The sequence below is a fragment of the Oncorhynchus masou genome, chromosome 9 (assembly GCF_036934945.1).
Source record: "Oncorhynchus masou masou isolate Uvic2021 chromosome 9, UVic_Omas_1.1, whole genome shotgun sequence".
In the NCBI taxonomy this organism is placed as follows: domain Eukaryota; kingdom Metazoa; phylum Chordata; class Actinopteri; order Salmoniformes; family Salmonidae; genus Oncorhynchus; species Oncorhynchus masou.
The window spans coordinates 9,771,801-9,792,121 of NC_088220.1; the positions used below are offsets into that span (position 1 = coordinate 9,771,801).

The 20,321-nt window shown below is 48.3% G+C and overlaps 1 pseudogene; it reads right to left on the reverse strand.

Annotated features, from left to right (window-relative positions):
* LOC135545502 (septin-8-A-like) overlaps positions 1-20,160 on the reverse strand; it is a 33,910-nt pseudogene extending 13,750 nt beyond the window's left edge.
* Between the last annotated feature and the right edge of the window lie 161 nt (positions 20,161-20,321).

A 20,321-nucleotide genomic window follows, 5' to 3' on the forward strand; every position in this document is an offset into this window, starting at 1 on the left:
TCCCAGTTGTCTTGAAAGCACCATAAATCCAGAGAATGACAGACTTTGATGACAAAGTTTCATGACAAAATTTGCCAACAAGATGGACCGCCGCGCCACCTTCCTGTTCAAGTGAACACAACAAGGTGAGTCCAAAAATGTCTTGTTGAAAAATGTCTGCTGCATAAATTATGTAATATTCCAGGGAGATGTGCATACTGTAGCTAAGAAAGTAATAGTAAGTGTATGTTGTGTAGTAAGCTGTTAGTAGCCCATGTGCATCACCCTAATTTAATCATTTTCCCTTTCATAACTTAGCCTACTATTCTGACTTGGTGGTGCACATGTGGCCTATAGCCTGTTTAGAGAAATGTTATCATTGAATGTTGTAAGAGCTTTCATTGTCAGGTTATTTGCCCTTTATTTAACCTGCGGTTCTGACTTGGTGTACAGGGCAAACACTAAGAACGGCCCATGTTCTGAGTTCTGTCGCTGTACATTTCAAAAGTGCTGAACAAATAGTTATATTGACTACGTCCGTTCTAACTCGCTCATTAATGTCTTAATAGAAGATACGGATGGCCTCTTATCCACTCACTGTCTCCTTATGCCATAGTTTGTACATCTCAATTGTCAGTACAAACCACATTAGTTTAAGCAAGTCAGACATATCAGCTGTTTTTTTTAAGTCAGTAAATGAGGCTCAATGAACTATTTTGCTTCCAGAAAAGGCTCCACTGATAGCCTGGTGTAACAGTGGTAAGGATTCACTCCATGGGGATGAAAACCAGGCTCCACTGATAGCCTGGTGTAGTGGTGGTAAGGGTTCACTCCATGGGGATGAAAACCAGGCTCCACTGATAGCCTGGTGTAGTGGTGGTAAGGGTTCACTCCATGGGGATGAAAACCAGGCTCCGCTGATAGCCTGGTGTAACAGTGGTAAGGGTTCACTCCATGGGGATGAAAACCAGGCTCCACTGATAGCCTGGTGTAAGTGGTGGTAAGGGTTCACTCCATGGGGATGAAAACCAGGCTCCACTGATAGCCTGGTGCAGTGGTGGTAAGGGTTCACTCCATGGGGATGAAAACCAGGCTCCACTGATAGCCTGGTGCAGTGGTGGTAAGGGTTCACTCCATGGGGATGAAAACCAGGCTCCACTGATAGCCTGGTGTAGTGGTGGTAAGGGTTCACTCCATGGGGATGAAAACCAGGCTCCGCTGATAGCCTGGTGTAGTGGTGGTAAGGGTTCACTCCATGGGGATGAAAACCAGGCTCCACTGATAGCCTGGTGCAGTGGTGGTAAGGGTTCACTCCATGGGGATGAAAACCAGGCTCCACTGATAGCCTGGTGCAGTGGTGGTAAGGGTTCACTCCATGGGGATGAAAACCAGGCTCCACTGATAGCCTGGTGTAACAGTGGTAAGGGTTCACTCCATGGGGATGAAAAAAAGCTCTACTGTTGGGACAGCTTTGTATAGGCCCTAACAGTTTGTGGGCACCGTTTGTTACCGTTATAGTGCAATTAATGTAAAGTTTAGTGTTGTGTAGTGACTTTGCTGGCATGCATCAAAAAATTAAATAAATAAATAAATATAAATATATAAATATTATATATATATATATATATATATGAGCATTTACCCCACCAAGATGTACATGCTAAAATCACTACTGGCAGCAGCACATCCAAGGATATGTCTCAGAATGCTACACTGAGCAAACAGTTCAAAACTGTTAGATGCTCCCAAAATGCTCTGTAGACACATGGTCACATGGCTGATTCGATTCTAATGCCCAGTCCAGAAACAACCTAGTCTCATCCCTGAGCCACAGTCTAGAACATGTTCTCAACATGAGCAGCAGAACAGTATCATCATCTAAACAAGACAAACTCCCAGAAGCACCTTGTGACTAATTACCTCCCTCTCCTTTTCTTTCAGCTCTGCCTCGGTCTCCTTCACCTTGTGGACAAACATCTGTCTCATGTCGTCCTCCTTATGCTGCAGGTCCCCCAGGAACTCTTTCCTCTTGGCCTCATACGTCTCCTGCAGACTGATTGGTGAGGGAAGACAAGGTAGTTACAGTTAAACAGGTATACGGTATTATAGGTTTGTATCCAGAATACCCTAGTGGTGCACTCCATGGGGAAAAGTAGGGCACTATATGGGGAATAGGGTGCCCTGGTGAAAAAAGTAGGGCACTATGTAAGGGAATAGGGTGCCCTGGTCAAAAGTAGGGCAACTATGTAGTGGAATAGGGTGCCCTGGTCAAAAGTAGGCACTATGTAGTGGAATAGGGTGCCCTGGTCAAAAGTAGGGCACTATGTAGCCTGGGAATAGGGTGCCCTGGTGAAAACCAGGGCAACTATGTGGGAATAGGGTGCCCTGGTCAAAAGTAGGGCAACTATGTAGGGAATAGGGTGCCCTGGTCAAAAGTAGGGCACTATGTAGGGAATAGGGTGCCATTTGGGATGAATCCTATATTTAAATTCTAGAATGTGCATTAGGTCTCTGACTGTTGTGATGTCCATGGGCTATTCGATGATCTCCAGGGGCCCGTAAGGGTACTACGTGTTCTGATGCTAGCTTAGCTGTATTTTGGCTTCCAACACAAGTCTAATTTCAGTTCCTATTATTCATATTAGATGACAAACCTTCAGCACATAAAAAAAGGTAGACAACCTGCCCGTTATGTAACTTTGAACAAGAGCTGGTCTCACCTAAAGGGTTTGTTGTCGGGGTCTGTATCTGTGAAGCCCAACTCCTCCAGTTTGCAGGTCTGTAGAGTTCGTAGTGTCTGGCGTGAGTCTGCTCTCTCAGGTCTTCCATGTTCACCCTCAGCAACATCTCTCCAGCTTCACAAAGTCACAGTGGCTCTCGTTCTCCACTGATCAACACAACACAGCAGGACTGGGTTATATGGTTGGTTTAATATGGTGAAATACCTTATAGTTTGAAAGGGACTGGTCATTCAATAGCATTTGTTAATTTTATAGTGCAAGTTAACAACAATCGCATTTGATAAATAAATATAAAATTTTATATTGGCATTAATGATATAAATAAATGGTCTCTAGATGTACATAAAATCACTAATGACAGCGATGCATTAATGATATGGGTCTCTAGTGATTGCGTAATAACGATGCATTAATGATATGGGTCTCTAGTGATTGCGTAATATTGATGCATTGATGATATGGGTCTCTAGTGATGACGCAATATCCATGCAAATGATACCTAGTCTCTAGTGATGACGCAATATCGATGCATTGATGATATGGGTCTCTAGTGATTGCGTAAGAAATGCATTGATGATATGGGTCTCTAGTGATTGACGTAATATCGATGCATTATGATGATATGGGTCTCTAGTGATTCTTGCATCAGCTCTGCCTGGTCTCCTTCACTGTGTGTTCTTATTTGATGTGGACAAACTCTAGTGATCTCATAATCGTCCTCCAGGATATGCGATGCATTAGGATTTCCTAGCCCTGGCCTGGGCAGACTGATCTAGTGATTGAAGATCAATATTGATTACAGTTTGATGTATTATAGGTTGGGTCTCTAGTGATAGCCCTAACAGTTAGGGCACTACAGGATCAGAGAGATACCTATACAGCATACAGGATCAATGCCCTGTATGGGCACTCTAGTGATTGTACAGTCCCCTGGATCGACTGCATTACAGGATGATGTGTACATTCACTTTTCTAGGATCCCAGGCCAATTGAACTACCCTGTGTCCCCAGGGGTCTTGCTCTGTTTCCCCAGGGGCATCAGTAGTAGGGTACAGGATCAAAATGGACTTTTACAGGATCAATGATGTACTCCCCTGGTACTGGTAGAGGATACTACCCTGTAGTTTACAGGATGACCTGTACTGCCCTGGTCTCAGATTTCCCTTTCAGGGGTACAGGATAGAGAGATACCTACCCTGTACAGTTCAGGGGTACAGGATCTATGAGGAAATACCTACCCTGTAAGTTCCCCAGGGTACAGGATCAGAGAGATACCTACCCTGTACAGTTGGTACAGGATCAAAGAGATACCTACCCTGTACAGTTGTACAGGATCAGAGAGATATACCCTGTACAGTTCCCCAGGGGTACAGGATCAGAGAGATACCTACCCTGTACATTTCCCCAGGGGTACAGGATCAGAGGTACCTACCCTGTACATTTCCCCAGGGTACAGGAGGAAAGAGAGATACCTACCCTGTACAGTTCCCCAGGGGTACAGGATCAATAGAGAGATACCTACCCTGTACAGTTCCCCAGGGGTACAGGATCAGAATACCTACCCTGTACAGTTCCCCAGGGTACAGGATCAGAGAGATACCTACCCTGTACAGTTATTCGATGATCCCAGGGGTACAGGATCAATAGAGAGTTACCCTGATACAGTTCCCCAGGGGTACAGGATCAATAGAGGATACCTACCCTGTACAGTTCCCCAGGGGTTCAGAACCTTCAGCACATCTGGATCAGAGAGATACCTACCCTGTACAGTTCCCCAGGGGTACAGGATCAGGGATACCTACCCTGTACAGTTCCCCAGGGGTACAGGATCAGAGAGATACCTACCCTGTACAGTTCCCCAGTACAGGATCTGAGAGATACCTACCCTGTACAGTTCCCCAGGGGTCTGGATCAGAGAGATACCTACCCTGTACAGTTCCCCAGGGGTACAGGATCAGAGATACCTACCCTGTACAGTTCCCCAGGGGTACAAGATACCTACCCTGTACAGTTCCCCAGGGGTACAGGATCAGACTGATACCTACCCTGTACAGTTCCCCAGGGGTACAGGATCAGGTTTAAAATACCTACCCTGTACAGTTTCCCCAGGGTACAAAGGGACTGGTCATTCTAGGATCAAGAGATACCTACCCTGTACAGTTCCCCAGGGGTACAGGATTAATGATAGAGATACCTACCCTGTACAGTTCCCCAGGGATACTGGATCAGAGGGTACAGTTCCCCAGGGGTACAGGATCGTAATATTGAGAGAGATACCTACCCTGTACAGTTCCCCAGGGTACAGGATCGATGCATTGATGATACCTACCCTGTACATATTCCCCAGGGTACAGGATCTAGAGAGATACCTACCCTGTACAGTTCCCCAGGGGTACTAGGATTCAATAGAGAGATACCTACCCTGTACAGTTCCCCAGTGGGTATAGGATCAATAGAGAGATACCTACCCTGGTTCCCCAGTGGGTACAGGATCAGAGAGATACCTACCCTGTACAGTTCCCCAGGGTACAGGATCAGAGAGATACCTACCCTGTACAGTTCCCCAGGGGTACAGGATCTGAGAGATACCTACCCTGTACAGTTCCCCAGGGGTACAGGATTATTAGAGAGTTATATACCCTGTACAGTTCCCCAGGGGTACAGGATCAGAGAGATACCTACCCTGTACAGTTCCCCAGGGGTACAGGATCAGAGAGATACCTACCCTGTACAGTTCCCCAGGGGTACAGGATCAGAGAGATACCTACCCTGTACAGTTCCCCAGGGGTACAGGATCAGAGAGATACCTACCCTGTACAGTTCCCCAGGGGTACAGGATCAGAGAGATACCTACCCTGTACAGTTCCCCAGGGGTACAGGATCAGTTCCCCAGGGTACAGGAGAGAGATATACCTACCCTGTACAGTTCCCCAGGGGTACAGGATCAATAGAGAGATACCTACCCTGTACAGTTCCCCAGGGGTACAGGATCAGAGAGATACCTACCCTGTACAGTTCCCCAGGGGTACAGGATCAGAGAGATACCTACCCTGTACAGTTCCCCAGGGGGATCAGGACCCTGTACAGTTCCCCAGGGGTACAGGATCAGAGATACCTACCCTGTACAGTTCCCCAGGGTACAGGATCAATAGAGATACCTACCCTGTACAGTTCCCCAGGGGTACAGGATCAAGAGAGATACCTACCCTGTATAGTTCCCCAGGGGTACAGGATCAGAGAGATACCTACCCTGTACAGTTCCCCAGGGGTACAGGATCAGAGATACCTACCCTGTACAGTTCCCCAGGGGTACAGGATCAGAGAGATACCTACCCTGTACAGTTCCCCAGGGGTACAGGATCAATAGATACCTACCCTGTACAGTTCCCCAGGGGTACAGGATCAATAGAGAGATACCTACCCTGTACAGTTCCCCAGGGGTACAGGATCAGAGAGATACCTACCCTGTACAGTTCCCCAGGGGTACAGGATCAGAGAGATACCTACCCTGTACAGTTCCCCAGGGGTACAGGATCAGGAGAGATACCTACCCTGTACAGTTCCCCAGGGGTACAGGATCAGAGAGATACCTACCCTGTACAGTTCCCCAGGGGTACAGGATCAGAGAGATACCTACCCTGTACAGTTCCCCAGGGGTACAGGATCAGAGAGATACCTACCCTGTACAGTTCCCCAGGGGTACAGGGGATACCTACCCTGTACAGTTCCCCAGGGGTACAGGATCAGAGAGATACCTACCCTGTACAGTTCCCCAGGGGTACAGGATCAGGATCACAGGATCAGAGAGATACCTACCCTGTACAGTTCCCCCCAGAGGGTACAGTCTGGATCAGAGAGATTACCCTGTACAGTTCCCCATCAGGATTATTACCCACTTTACCACCTTATTACCCACTTTAACCTCCTCAACACTCCCCACCACAGCAAAGGGCAGATGGGCCTGGAACAAAGGATTGAATTGAATATATAAACATTTAGTAACACTTTACTAAAGCCTGCAGATACTGAATAATGCATTATGATGTTATAATGCATTATAAGACTGTCATGAGCATGTATGATCCCCTTATAATATAATGACTGTAGTTTAAAAACACAAGACCACAGCAAGGTTTCACAAATAAGCTGGTGTTTTTTTTTTTGTTTTTTTTTTAAGGCATCGAGGAAGAGGAGGACATCGTTGTCTCTTTCAATCAATTGGCTCCTCAGCTGACGCAGTAAATCAGGGACGCAAGCAACCTGATTACAGTGTACAGATGCCTGGCATACACAACTGCATTGTGAGAAGACAAGGGTGTGTGTGCGTGTGTGTGCGAATCAGACTCACATTCATGGAGGAGTTGATCTCGGTGACAGCCTCGTCCTCAGTAGGGAACTGGTGTATCTGAACACCGTTGCTCACCAGCTCTGACATGATCTTGATCTTGAACTTGTGCAGCTCGCTCTTAGATATGGTGTCTGCCTTGGCAATGATGGGGATGATGTTTACCTGGAGTACAGGGAGGAGCAGCTTTTGCATCATCAGATCTACTATGCTTTCTATATGGACACAAACGCAAGTGTCAAAAACGCAATGCAGCTCTACTTTGAGATAAAAATGTAACTGGTTGCGCCTGAGCCTGAACACCTGTCAGTGTCCTTCAGGAGAGCTGAGCCTGAACACCTGTCAGTATCCTTCAGGGGAGCTGAACCTGAACACCTGTCAGTGTCCTTTAGGGGAGCTGAACCTACACACCTGTCAGTATCCTTCAGGGGAGCTGAGCCTGAACACCTGTCAGTGTCCTTCAGGGGAGATGAGCCTGAACACCTGTCAGTATCCTTCAGGGGAGCTGAACCTGAACCTGAACAGCTGTCAGTATCCTTCAGGGGAGCTGAACCTACACACCTGTCAGTATCCTTCAGGGGAGCTGAACCTACACACCTGTCAGTATCCTTCAGGGGAGCTGAACCTACACACCTGTCAGTATCCTTCAGGGGAGCTGCCAGGTGCTGTTCAACTCTTATGATGTCCAACGCTTCAGATGCTAACAAATCAGTGTCCAAACATGTTTTCCTGCAACAGTATATTCCTGCAGGGCAGTAAGTATAAGAGCAGCTCCTAATACAAGAACAAATGCATTTCAAACGTTACCTTGCTGTCCAGTTTCTTCATGGTGACCAGATCCAGTGATTTGAGAGAGTGTCCGGTTGGGGCGATGAAGTAGAGACAGATATGGATCCTGGTGTCGTGGTAGTCGAACAGGGAACGTTTGATCTTCATCTCCTCCTGCAGGTAGGTCTCAAACTGGGTGTCGATGTAGTCCACTATGGGTTTGAAGCTGCAGGGCACAGAGAGACCAGGATTTGGGCTTTGGGAACAGGGTCAGTTTCAATTACACGTTAATGGAGAATGTCAGAAAAGAAGGAATTTCTGATTAAATTGGGAACAATCACATCCCTGAGAAAAGTGCTTAAAAAAATCAAATGCAGGGCCTGAAAACACATGTATTTTATTGAACCTTTAACTAAGGCAAGTCATTTAAGAACATATACACTAGTTACTCTCAAGCTCCTTAGAAGTATTTTCACCAGAAAATAAATATCCTAGATAGTTTCCCCTGCTATTCAAGAAACAAATAGTAGAGTATCTGGGTTACAAACTGCAGCAATAATGCCATCCCAAAAATGCACTCTTTCCCACTCCCCTGTTGTTGGACCATTCCAGTTCCCTTTCAGATTGCATTAGTTCTACCAATCATCCTCTCCCTTCTCCTGCCTTCCCATTTACTGCTGCACAAAGACCCAAAGCCTTCATTTATGCCAAACCTTTCCACTGTATGTGTGTTGGCTGGAGGGCCACTGGTTGAGAGGGCCTGAGGAGGAACGCTGAATCTCCAGTGTAGGTCTTCTTATAGCTACAGTCTTAACTTCCCACCTTCAACGACTGACTGAAGTGTTATTTAATGACTGAGCCCAACCTGAACCCTAACCTTGGCCTGAACCCTAACCCCAACCCCGGCCTGAACCCTACCCCAACCTTGGCCGGAACCCTAACCCCAACCTTGGCTTGAACCCTAACCCCAACCTTGGCCTGAACCCTAACCCCAACCTTGGCCTGAACCCTAACCCCAACCCCAGCCTTGGCTTGAACCCTACCCCAACCTTGGCTTGAACCCTAACCCCAACCTTGGCCTGAACCCTAACCCTGGCCTGAACCCTAACCCCAACCCCGGCCTGAACCCTAACCCTAACCTTGGCCGGAACCCCTAACCCCCAGCCTGAACCCCTAACTCCGGCCTGAACCCCTAACTCCGACCTGAACCCCTAACTCCCGGGCCTGAACCCCTAAACCACAGCCTGAACAGTCCTGATGCTATTCCTCTCCCTACAGTACCTACACAAATCCATGAGCTGAACAGTCCTGATGCTATCTCTCCCTACAGTACCTACACAAATCCATGAGCTGAACAGTCCTGATGCTATTCCTCTCCCTACAGTACCTACACAAATCCATGAGCTAAACATCTCAACCAGAAGTCAGGCAAGGTTACTCATCACGTGAGTGTGGTTCACCAAACCACCTCCTATCCGCCTCGCTAACAAAGCACCCAGCTGTTCCTGCACTACTATCACCTCTCCTCCTTGTTGATCTGGTCTCCGAACCCCACGGTGTCGACTACGGTCAGTTTGAGCTGAACGTTGCTCTCCTTCAGGTCATAGGTCCTGGGCCGCAGGTACACACCGTTCTGGTAGTGGCTGGCCTCCTCGGCCTCAAACAGTGTGTTGAACAGGGTGTTCATCAACGTCGACTTCCCTATCCCTGTCTCACCTGAGGATGGAGAGACAAAAAACTCAAAGTTGAAAGTAAGTAGAAATGAAAAAAAAATTAACATTTTTAAAAAATGTGAAAGAGTGAGTGAGAAAATATAAATGTAGCGACTGAAGATGTTTTAGTCTGGGTACCAAAATGTTCCTGCCTTTAGCTACAGTAGAAATAGACTAGCAGTCAGGCTAGAGTTGTATCTGTAGTGAGAAGTGAGACGTGTTAAGATCTTGAGGTAATGCTGGACACAGATGTAACATACCGACACACAGGATGTTGAAGCAGAATCCCTGTGTGACTGATTTACTGACCAACTGGTCTGGAAGACTGTCAAACCCAACATGGCCGCCCAGCTCCAGGCTACGCGTCTCTTCATCCTGAGGAGAGACAATCACATGTTAGAAATGTGTACAAATAAAAAAACTATACTTTAAAAATATTATAATGTCTCCTGAGTGGCACAGCAGTCTAAGACACTGCATCTCAATGCAAGAGGCGTCACTACAGTCCCTGGTTCCAATACAGGCTGTATCACATACGGACGTGATTGGGAGTCCCATAGGGCACACAATTGGCCCAGCATCGTCCGGGATTGGCCGGTGTAGGCCCTCATGGTAAAGAATCGTTGGTTTTTAGCTGACTTGCCTAGTTAAATAAAGGTTAAAACTGAGGAGTGATAAACATTGTTTCTACTCAAGCCCACTTACTCCTCCCCAGCTAAGAGCATTTTAGTAAATGATGTTAACCTCCTCCTAGACAGAATCACTGGATACCTGACCTGTAAAGGGTCTCTCTGACTAACAGTTAGGACTATAACCCCTCGGCAAAGACATGCCGCTGAGATGCAAGGTCAGAAAGCACTGCCAGGCATGTCAAAACAGGGAGGAACATCAGGTTCTGCAAATCAATCCATTTAATTTCATACAGTTTTTGTACGTGTGATGTTTTATATGCAGAAACACCTGGGATTGGTTTTCCTTTTAATGCAATAGAATCACTTTATTTTCCAATGTGTCTTTTAGTACTAGATGTGTCTGAATGCCTGACTAATTTAAAAATACATCAAAATAAATCATATTTAACTAGGCAAGTCAGTTAAGAACAAATTCTTATTTACAATGACGGCCTACCGAGGAACAGTGGGTTAACTGCCCTGTTCAGGAGCAGAACGACAGATTTTTGACATTGTCAACCAGGGGATTCGATTCAGCAACCTTTCGGTTGCTGGCCCAACGCTCTAACCACTAGGCTACCTGCCACCTCCTAATGCTAGGTTATATTTAACCCAGGATGAAAGCCTGGCTCTAATGCTAGGTTATATTTAACCCAGGATGAAAGCCTGGCTCTAATGCTAGGTTATATTTAACCCAGGATGAAAGCCTGGCTCTAATGCTAGGTTATATTTAACCCAGGATGAAAGCCTGGCTCTAATGCTAGGTTATATTAACCCAGGATGAAAGCATGGCTCTAATGCTAGGTTATATTTAACCCAGGATGAAAGCCTGACTAATGCTAGGTTATATTTAACCCAGGATGAAAGCATGGCTCTAATGCTAGGTTATATTTAACCCAGGATGAAAGCCTGGCTCTAATGCCAGGTTATATTTAACCCAGGATGAAAGCCTGACTCTAATGCTAGGTTATATTAACCCAGGATGAAAGCCTGGCTCTAATGCCAGGTTATATTAACCCAGGATAAAAGCCTGGCTCTAATGCTAGGTTATATTTAACCCAGGATAAAAGCCTGGCTCTAATGCTAGGTTATATTTAACCCAGGACATTAGCATGTAATCCATGTTCCCATAACCAGATACTGAACCATGGCTGTCTTCAGTGTCTGCATCCCAAATGGCACCCTATTCCCTATGTGGTGCACTTCTTCTAACAAGAACCCTATGGGCCCTGGTCAAAAGTAGTGCACTACATAGGGAACAGGGTGCAATTTGAGACAGACACTGTGCCATCTTCAGAAGCATGTTGTTATTCACAGCACAGAGGGCTGGACCCAGCATGTTGTTATTCACAGCACAGAGGGCTGGGCCAGCATGTTGTTATTCACAGCACAGAGGGCTGGGCCCAGCATGTTGTTATTCACAGCACAGAGACCCAGCATGTTGTTATTCACAGCACAGAGAGCCAGCATGTTGTTATTCACAGCACAGAGACCCAGCATGTTGTTATTCACAGCACAGAGGGCTGGCCCAGCATGTTGTTATTCACAGCACAGAGGGCTGGACCCAGCATGTTGTTATTCACAGCACAGAGGGCTGGCCCAACATGTTGTTATTCACAGCACAGAGGGCTGGGCCAGTATGTTGTTATTCACAGCACAGAGGGCTGGCCCAGCATGTTGTTATTCACAGCACAGAGGGCTGGGCCCAGCATGTTGTTATTCACAGCACAGAGGGCTGGGCCCAGCATGTTGTTATTCACAGCACAGAGGGCTGGGCCCAGCATGTTGTTATTCACAGCACAGAGACCCAGCATGTTGTTATTCACAGCACAGAGGGCTGGGCCAGCATGTTGTTATTCACAGCACAGAGAGCCAGCATGTTGTTATTCACAGCACAGAGACCCAGAATGTTGTTATTCACAGCACAGAGGGCCAGCATGTTGTTATTCACAGCACAGAGAGCCAGCATGTTGTTATTCACAGCACAGAGAGCCAGCATGTTGTTATTCACAGCACAGAGAGCCAGCATGTTGTTATTCACAGCACAGAGAGCCAGCATGTTGTTATTCACAGCACAGAGAGCCAGCATGTTGTTATTCACAGCACAGAGGGCTGGGCCCAGCATGTTGTTATTCACAGCACAGAGGGCTGGGCCCAGCATGTTGTTATTCACAGCACAGAGGGCTGGTGTCATGTCTTATTATGTCTGTTCCTGTCCTTTCTCTTCACTCTGTCTCTCTCTGCTGGTCTTATTAGGTTACCTTCTCTGTCTCTCCTCCTCCAGCTGTTCCACATCTCCCCTAACTAGCTCATTCACCCTTCCCCACCTGTTCCCTCTTTTCCCTCTGATTAGGTCTCTATTTCTCTCTCTGTTCCTGCTACTTTCGGTGTCAGATTCTTGTTTGTGTTTTTCATGCCAGAAGCAAGCTATCGTCTCGTTGCTTCCACCTTGTCCTATCCTGTCGGAGTCTGCCTGGCAGGTGCATCCTGCACTCTACTAATGTTCTTTTGTTCTATTGACAACGTCGGAAGAGGATCTATGCCGTTCCTGTTTTTTCATTAAAAGAACTCTGTTTTCTGTTAAAACCGCTTTTGGGTCTTCACTCAAGTACATAACAGAAGAATCTGACCAAGAATGGACCCAGCGGCTCCGGACCCTTTTCACTCCGCCGTCGAGATCCAGGGAGCGATGCTAGGCAGACACGAGGAGGAATTGTCTGCTGCTCGACATGCCGTTGAGACCCTGGCCGTCCAAGTCTCCGACCTCACAAGACAGGTTCACCTACTCCACCTCGATCCACCGCCCACTTCCAGGGTTTCCGAGTCTCCGGAGCCCAGGATCAACAACCCGCCGTGTTACTCTGGGGAGCCCACTGAGTGCCGCTCATTCCTCACTCAGTGTGATGTGGTGTTCTCTCTCCAGCCCAACACTTACTCCAGGAGCACAGCCCGCATCGCCTACGTCATTTCTCTCCTTACCGGACGGGCGCGTGAGTGGGGCACGGCAATCTGGGAGGCGAGGGCTGAGTGTATTAACCAGTATCAGGACTTTAAGGAGGAGATGATACGGGTTTTTGACCGTTCTGTTTTTGGGGAGGAGGCTTCCAGGGCCCTGTCTTCCCTATGTCAGGGGAATCGATCCATAACGGATTATTCTATTGAGTTTCGCACTCTCGCTGCCTCTAGTGACTGGAACGAGCCGGCTTTGCTCGCTCGTTTTCTGGAGGGTCTCCTCGCCGAGGTTAAGGATGAGATCCTCTCCCGGGAGGTTCCTTCCAGTCTGGACTCCTTAATAGCTCTCGCTATTCGCATAGAGCGACGGTTTGATCTTCGTCGCCGAGCTCGTGGAAAGGAGTTCGCGTTCTCCGTTGCTCCCCTCTCCACATCACTGCCACCTGCCGCATCACTGCCACCCTCCTCCGCCGGCTCGGATGCTGAGCCTATGCAGCTGGGGGGTATCCGCATCTCGGCCAAGGAGAAGGAACGGAGAATCACCAACCGGCTCTGTCTCTACTGCGGCTCCGCTGGTCATTTTGTCTCCTCATGCCCAGTAAAAGCCAGAGCTCATCAGTAAGAGGAGGGCTACTGGTGAGCGCAACTACTCAGGTCTCTCCTTCAAGATCCTGCACTACCTTTCCGGTCCATCTCCGCTGGCCCGGTTCATCTGCTTCCTGCAGTGCCTTGATAGACTCTGGGGCGGAGGGCTGTTTTATGGACGAGACCTGGGCTCGGGAACATGACATTCCTCTCAGACAGTTAGGGGAGCCCACGGCCTTGTTCGCTTTAGATGGTAGTTCTCTCCCCAAGATTCAGCGTGAGACGCTGCCTTTAACCCTCACTGTCTCTGGTAATCATAGCGAAACCATTTCTTTTTTAATTTTTCGTTCACCTTTTACACCTGTTGTTTTGGGTCATCCCTGGCTAGTGCGCCATAACCCTTCTATTAATTGGTCTAGTAATACTATCCTATCCTGGAATGTTTCTTGTCATGTGACCTGTTTAATGTCTGCTATCCCTCCTGTTTCCTCTGTCTCTTCTTCACAGGAGGAGCCTGGTGATTTGACAGGGGTGCCGGAGGAGTATCACGATCTGCGCACGGTGTTCAGTCGTTCCAAGGCCACTTCTCTCCCTCCACACCGGTCGTATGACTGTAGTATTGATCTCCTTCCGGGAACTTCCCCCCGGGGTAGATTATACTCTCTGTCGGCTCCCGAACGTAAGGCTCTCGAGGATTATTTGTCTGTATCGCTCGACGCCGGTACCATAGTCTCCTCCTCCTCTCCCGCCGGAGCGGGGTTTTTTTTTGTTCAGAAGAAGGACGGGTCCCTGCGCCCATGCGTGGATTATCGAGGGCTGAATGACATAACAGTTAAGAATCGTTATCCGCTTCCTCTTATGTCTTCAGCCTTCGAGATCCTGCAGGGAGCCAGGTTTTTCACCAAATTGGACCTTCGTAACGCCTACCATCTCGTGCGCATCAGGGAGGGGGACGAGTGGAAGACGGCGTTTTACACTCCGTTAGGGCACTTTGAATACCGGGTTCTTCCTTTCGGCCTCGTTAACGCTCCAGCTGTCTTTCAGGCACTAGTTAACGACGTCCTGAGAGACATGCTGAACATTTTTGTTTTCGTTTACATGGACGATATCCTGATTTTTTCACCGTCTCTCCCGATTCATGTTCAGCACGTGCGACGCGTCCTCCAGCGCCTTTTGGAGAACTGTCTTTATGTGAAGGCTGAGAAGTGCACTTTTCATGCCTCCTCTGTTCCTTTTCTCAGTTCCGTTATTTCCGCTGAGGGCATTAAGATGGATCCCGCTAAGGTCCAGGCTGTCATTGATTGGCCCGTTCCTAAGTCACGCGTCGAGCTGCAGCGCTTTCTTGGCTTCGCGAATTTCTATCGTCGTTTCATCCGTAATTTCGGTCAGGTGGCAGCTTCCCTCACAGCCCTTACTTCTGTTAAGACGTGCTTTAAGTGGTCCGTTTCCGCCCAGGGAGCTTTTGATCTTCTCAAGAATCGTTTTACATCCGCACCTATTCTTGTTACACCTGACATCTCTAGACAGTTTGTTGTTGAGGTTGACGCGTCAGAGGTGGGCGTGGGAGCCATTCTTTCTCAGCGCTCCCTCTCTGACGGCAAGGTCCATCCTTGCGCGTTTTTCTCTCATCGCTTATCGCCGTCAGAACGTAATTATGATGTTGGTAATCGCGAACTGCTCGCCATCCGCTTAGCCCTAGGCGAATGGCGACAGTGGTTGGAGGGGGCGACCGTTCCTTTTGTCGTTTGGACTGACCATAGGAACCTTGAGTACATCCGTTCAGCCAAACGACTTAATGCGCGTCAGGCTCGTTGGGCTCTGTTTTTTGCTCGTTTCGAGTTTATTATTTCTTATCGTCCAGGCTCAAAGAACACCAAGCCTGATGCTTTATCTCGTCTCTTCAGTTCTTCTGAGGTCTCCACCGACCCCGAGGGGATTCTCCCTGAGGGGCGTGTTGTCGGGTTGACTGTCTGGGGAATTGAGAGGCAGGTAAAGCAAGCACTCGCTCACACTCCGTCGCCGCGAGCTTGTCCTAGGAACCTTCTGTTCGTTCCCGTTCCTACTCGTCCGGCCGTTCTTCAGTGGGCCCACTCTGCCAAGTTAGCCGGCCACCCCGGCGTTCGGGGTACGCCGCTTCCATTCGCCAGCGTTTCTGGTGGCCCACTCGGGAACGTGACGCGCGTCGATTTGTCGCTGCTTGTTCGGTCTGCGCGCAGACTAAATCTGGGAACTCTCCCCTGCCGGCCGTCTCAGACCGCTTCCCATTCCCTCTCGACCGTGGTCTCACATCGCTTTAGATTTTATCACCGGACTGCCTTCATCAGCGGGGAAGACAGTTATTCTTACGGTTGTCGATAGATTCTCTAAGGCGGCTCATTTCATTCCTCTCGCTAAGCTCCCTTCTGCTAAGGAGACGGCTCAGATCATTATCGAGAATGTTTTCCGAATTCATGGCCTTCCGTCAGACGTCGTTTCAGACAGAGGCCCGCAGTTCTCGTCTCAATTTTGGAGGGAGTTTTGCCGTTTGATTGGGGCTTCCGTCAGTCTCTCGTCCGGCTTTCATCCCCAGTCTAACGGTCAAGCCGAACGGGCCAATCAGACTGTTGGTCGCATTTTACGCAGTCTTTCTTTTCGTAACCCTGCGTCTTGGTCAGAACAGCTCCCCTGGGCAGAGTACGCCCACAACTCGCTTCCTTCGTCTGCTACCGGTCTATCTCCTTTTCAGAGTAGCCTCGGGTACCAGCCTCCGCTGTTCTCATCTCAGCTCGCCGAGTCCTGCGTCCCCTCCGCTCAGGCTTTTGTCCAGCGTTGCGAGCGCACCTGGAAGGGGGTCAGGTCGGCACTTTGCCGTAATAGGGCGCAGACTGTGAGGGCCGCTAATAGCGTAGGACCAAGAGTCCTAGATATTGTTGCGGTCAGAGAGTATGGCTCTCCACTCAGAACCTTCCCCTTAAGACAGCTTCTCGCAAGTTGACCCCGCGGTTCATTGGTCCGTTCCGTATTTCTCAAATCATTAATCCTGTCGCAGTGCGACTTCTTCTCCCGCGCTATCTTCGTCGCGTTCACCCGGTCTTCCATGTCTCCTGTGTTAAGCCCATTCTTCGCGCCCCGCTCGTCCCTCCCCCCCCCCCATCCTTCTCGAGGGCGCACCTATCTACAGGGTTCGTAAGATTTTGGACATGCGTCCTCGGGGCCGTGGTCATCAGTACCTAGTGGATTGGGAGGGGTACGGTCCTGAGGAGAGGAGTTGGGTTCCCTCTCGGGACGTGCTGGACCGTTCGCTGATCGATGATTTCCTCCGTTGCCGCCAGGTTTCCTCCTCGAGTGCGCCAGGAGGCGCTCGGTGAGTGGGGGGGTACTGTCATGTCTTATTATGTCTGTTCCTGTCCTTTCTCTTCACTCTGTCTCTCTCTGCTGGTCTTATTAGGTTACCTTCTCTGTCTCTCCTCCTCCAGCTGTTCCACATCTCCCCTAACTAGCTCATTCACCCTTCCCCACCTGTTCCCTCTTTTCCCTCTGATTAGGTCTCTATTTCTCTCTCTGTTCCTGCTACTTTCGGTGTCAGATTCTTGTTTGTGTTTTTCATGCCAGAAGCAAGCTATCGTCTCGTTGCTTCCACCTTGTCCTATCCTGTCGGAGTCTGCCTGGCAGGTGCATCCTGCACTCTACTAATGTTCTTTTGTTCTATTGACAACGTCGGAAGAGGATCTATGCCGTTCCTGTTTTTTCATTAAAAGAACTCTGTTTTCTGTTAAAACCGCTTTTGGGTCTTCACTCAAGTACATAACAGCTGGACCCAGCATGTTGTTATTCACAGCACAGAGAGCTGGCATGTTGTTATTCACAGCACAGAGGGCTGGCCCAGCATGTTGTTATTCACAGCACAGAGGGCTGGACCCAGCATGTTGTTATTCACAGCACAGAGACCCAGGATGTTGTTATTCACAGCACAGAGGGCTGGGCCCAGCATGTTGTTATTCACAGCACAGAGGGCTGGACCCAGCATGTTGTTATTCACAGCACAGAGGGCTGGACCCAGCATGTTGTTATTCACAGCACAGAGGGCTGGGCCCAGCATGTTGTTATTCACAGCACAGAGGGCTGGGCCCAGCATGTTGTTATTCACAGCACAGAGGGCTGGGCCCAGCATGTTGTTATTCACAGCACAGAGGGCTGGGCCCAGCATGTTGTTATTCACAGCACAGAGACCCAGCATGTTGTTATTCACAGCACAGAGAGCCAGCATGTTGTTATTCACAGCACAGAGGGCTGGACCCAGCATGTTGTTATTCACAGCACAGAGACCCAGCATGTTGTTATTCACAGCACAGAGGGCTGGGCCCAGCATGTTGTTATTCACAGCACAGAGAGCCAGCATGTTGTTATTCACAGCACAGAGACCCAGCATGTTGTTATTCACAGCACAGAGGGCTGGGCCAGCATGTTGTTATTCACAGCACAGAGAGCCAGCATGTTGTTATTCACAGCACAGAGGACTGGGCCCGGCATGTTGTTATTCACAGCACAGAGGGCTGGGCCCAGCATGTTGTTATTCACAGCACAGAGGGCTGGACCCGGCATGTTGTTATTCACATCACAGAGGGCTGGGCCAGCATGTTGTTATTCACAGCACAGAGGGCTGGGCCAGCATGTTGTTATTCACAGCACAGAGGCCCAGCATGTTGTTATTCACAGCACAGAGACCCAGCATGTTGTTATTCACAGCACAGAGGGCTGGGCCCAGCATGTTGTTATTCACAGCACAGAGACCCAGCATGTTGTTATTCACAGCACAGAGGCCCAGCATGTTGTTATTCACAGCACAGAGACCCAGCATGTTGTTATTCACAGCACAGAGGGCTGGACATGAGGACAAGGATGAGCTCAACACAACAGTCATCTGTACCACTGGCCCAGTGCTCCACACACATACAAAGATCCTTCTGTGTAACTGTTATTTCACAGGGTGAAGAGATCCATGTCTCCTGCCCTTAAAAATCACTCTTAACAAAACACAATCTGTCATCCGCTTCACATCCATGTGCCGTAGTGTGTGTTTGTGCGGTGCAAACTTAATTGCAGGGACGAATTGAATCACTAACTCAATAACTATGAGGTCAGTATGACAGTTGGCTACCGTTATGAACAAACACGGAAAGGATATCATATGTTGACAGACACACACGTCCTCAGTGTGTGTTCCTATAGTGTTGAACTGAGGATTAGCGCAGTCCCCTTATGGAGAGACAAGTGGCTGCTAATTACCTACTTATTATGTTATCCTCAGGTTACCTTCAATTCACAACAACTCAAACTAACTAGCCTCTTAGCTCGGGTTGCACTGAAACTTTACCTCTCCCTCCTTTCATTGCAGCGATGTAGTTACTGTGTATCAACCCTATTTCCTCCACAAAACATGGCATATCTGCGCGGCTACAATAAACAAGTTCCACAACTGCTACAATGTTTCACTGACAGTGACAAGTGATACATCTGTGGGCCGAATTGATACAATGTAGCATTGCGTGGCTATTGGAATAATATCTGAGTGACAGCACAGTGAGGTGTCGAGATTATTATAAAAAATTTTTTTACAGCAATATCAGAGTGCAACGACTAAAATGACTCAATTGCATACCTAGCATCAATTAACATTGTATAAGTAACCTAGAATAGGATTGAAATAATTATGCGTCAATAGTAGGCTACCGTTCTCCAAATGCTATCTAGCCTACGGGAAATAAATCACTGCTCTCCCCGTGTTGATGATACCCGACATTAGCTGCTGCATACGCGCCTAATCAGATCCTACTTAATACCTCCATATAGCAGTAGACACACTAACGTGGGCTATGCATAATGCACTAGGCTGTTTTTTCACGACTTTTATGAAACGCAGCACATCTCTAGGCTACTTACAGCGAAGATGTCTATGTCCGTGGCGGCCATCGTGAAGAAGAGAAGCGTGGGGAGTAGAATTGATGAGGAGCTGTCTTCATCGGGACCTGGTGGGGTTAACAGTGGAACAGCTCAATTCATTCAATATGGCTACTTTGTGGCAACGCCCCCTATATGCTGAAATGGAATTAGTTAAAGCCTCACATGCAGTAAGACTGTCGCTCTGTACATAATGGAGCCTCTATTGCTCTGATTTGGTACTGTAGAGGGGAGACAAATGACCCGCTTTAGTTTCCATGAGAACAGGTTTAAGAACGGAGAAACACAGACAGACCCTCTGCGCGGTGTTGGTCTGGTCCGGATGATAAACTGTAAATACAGAGGTTGGAGAATAATGCCAATAGTCAATGCCCTGAAAAAAATATGCTCCACCCGTCATACATCAAGCATTAGGCTAATTACAGGTGTTTTATAAACTGGCACAATGACAAAAACTATTCTGCTAAAGAAAACCAAGGTGGAAAACTAGACTGGACTACGACAATATGGAATAGATCCGCTCTCTCTAAACTGGGAGAAGAAAAGCGGATGATACTGAAACGTGAACGCGCATATGGCGCTCGCCGGTCTGGCACCCTTGGCATGCACTGCAAAGATATTCTAATTTCCC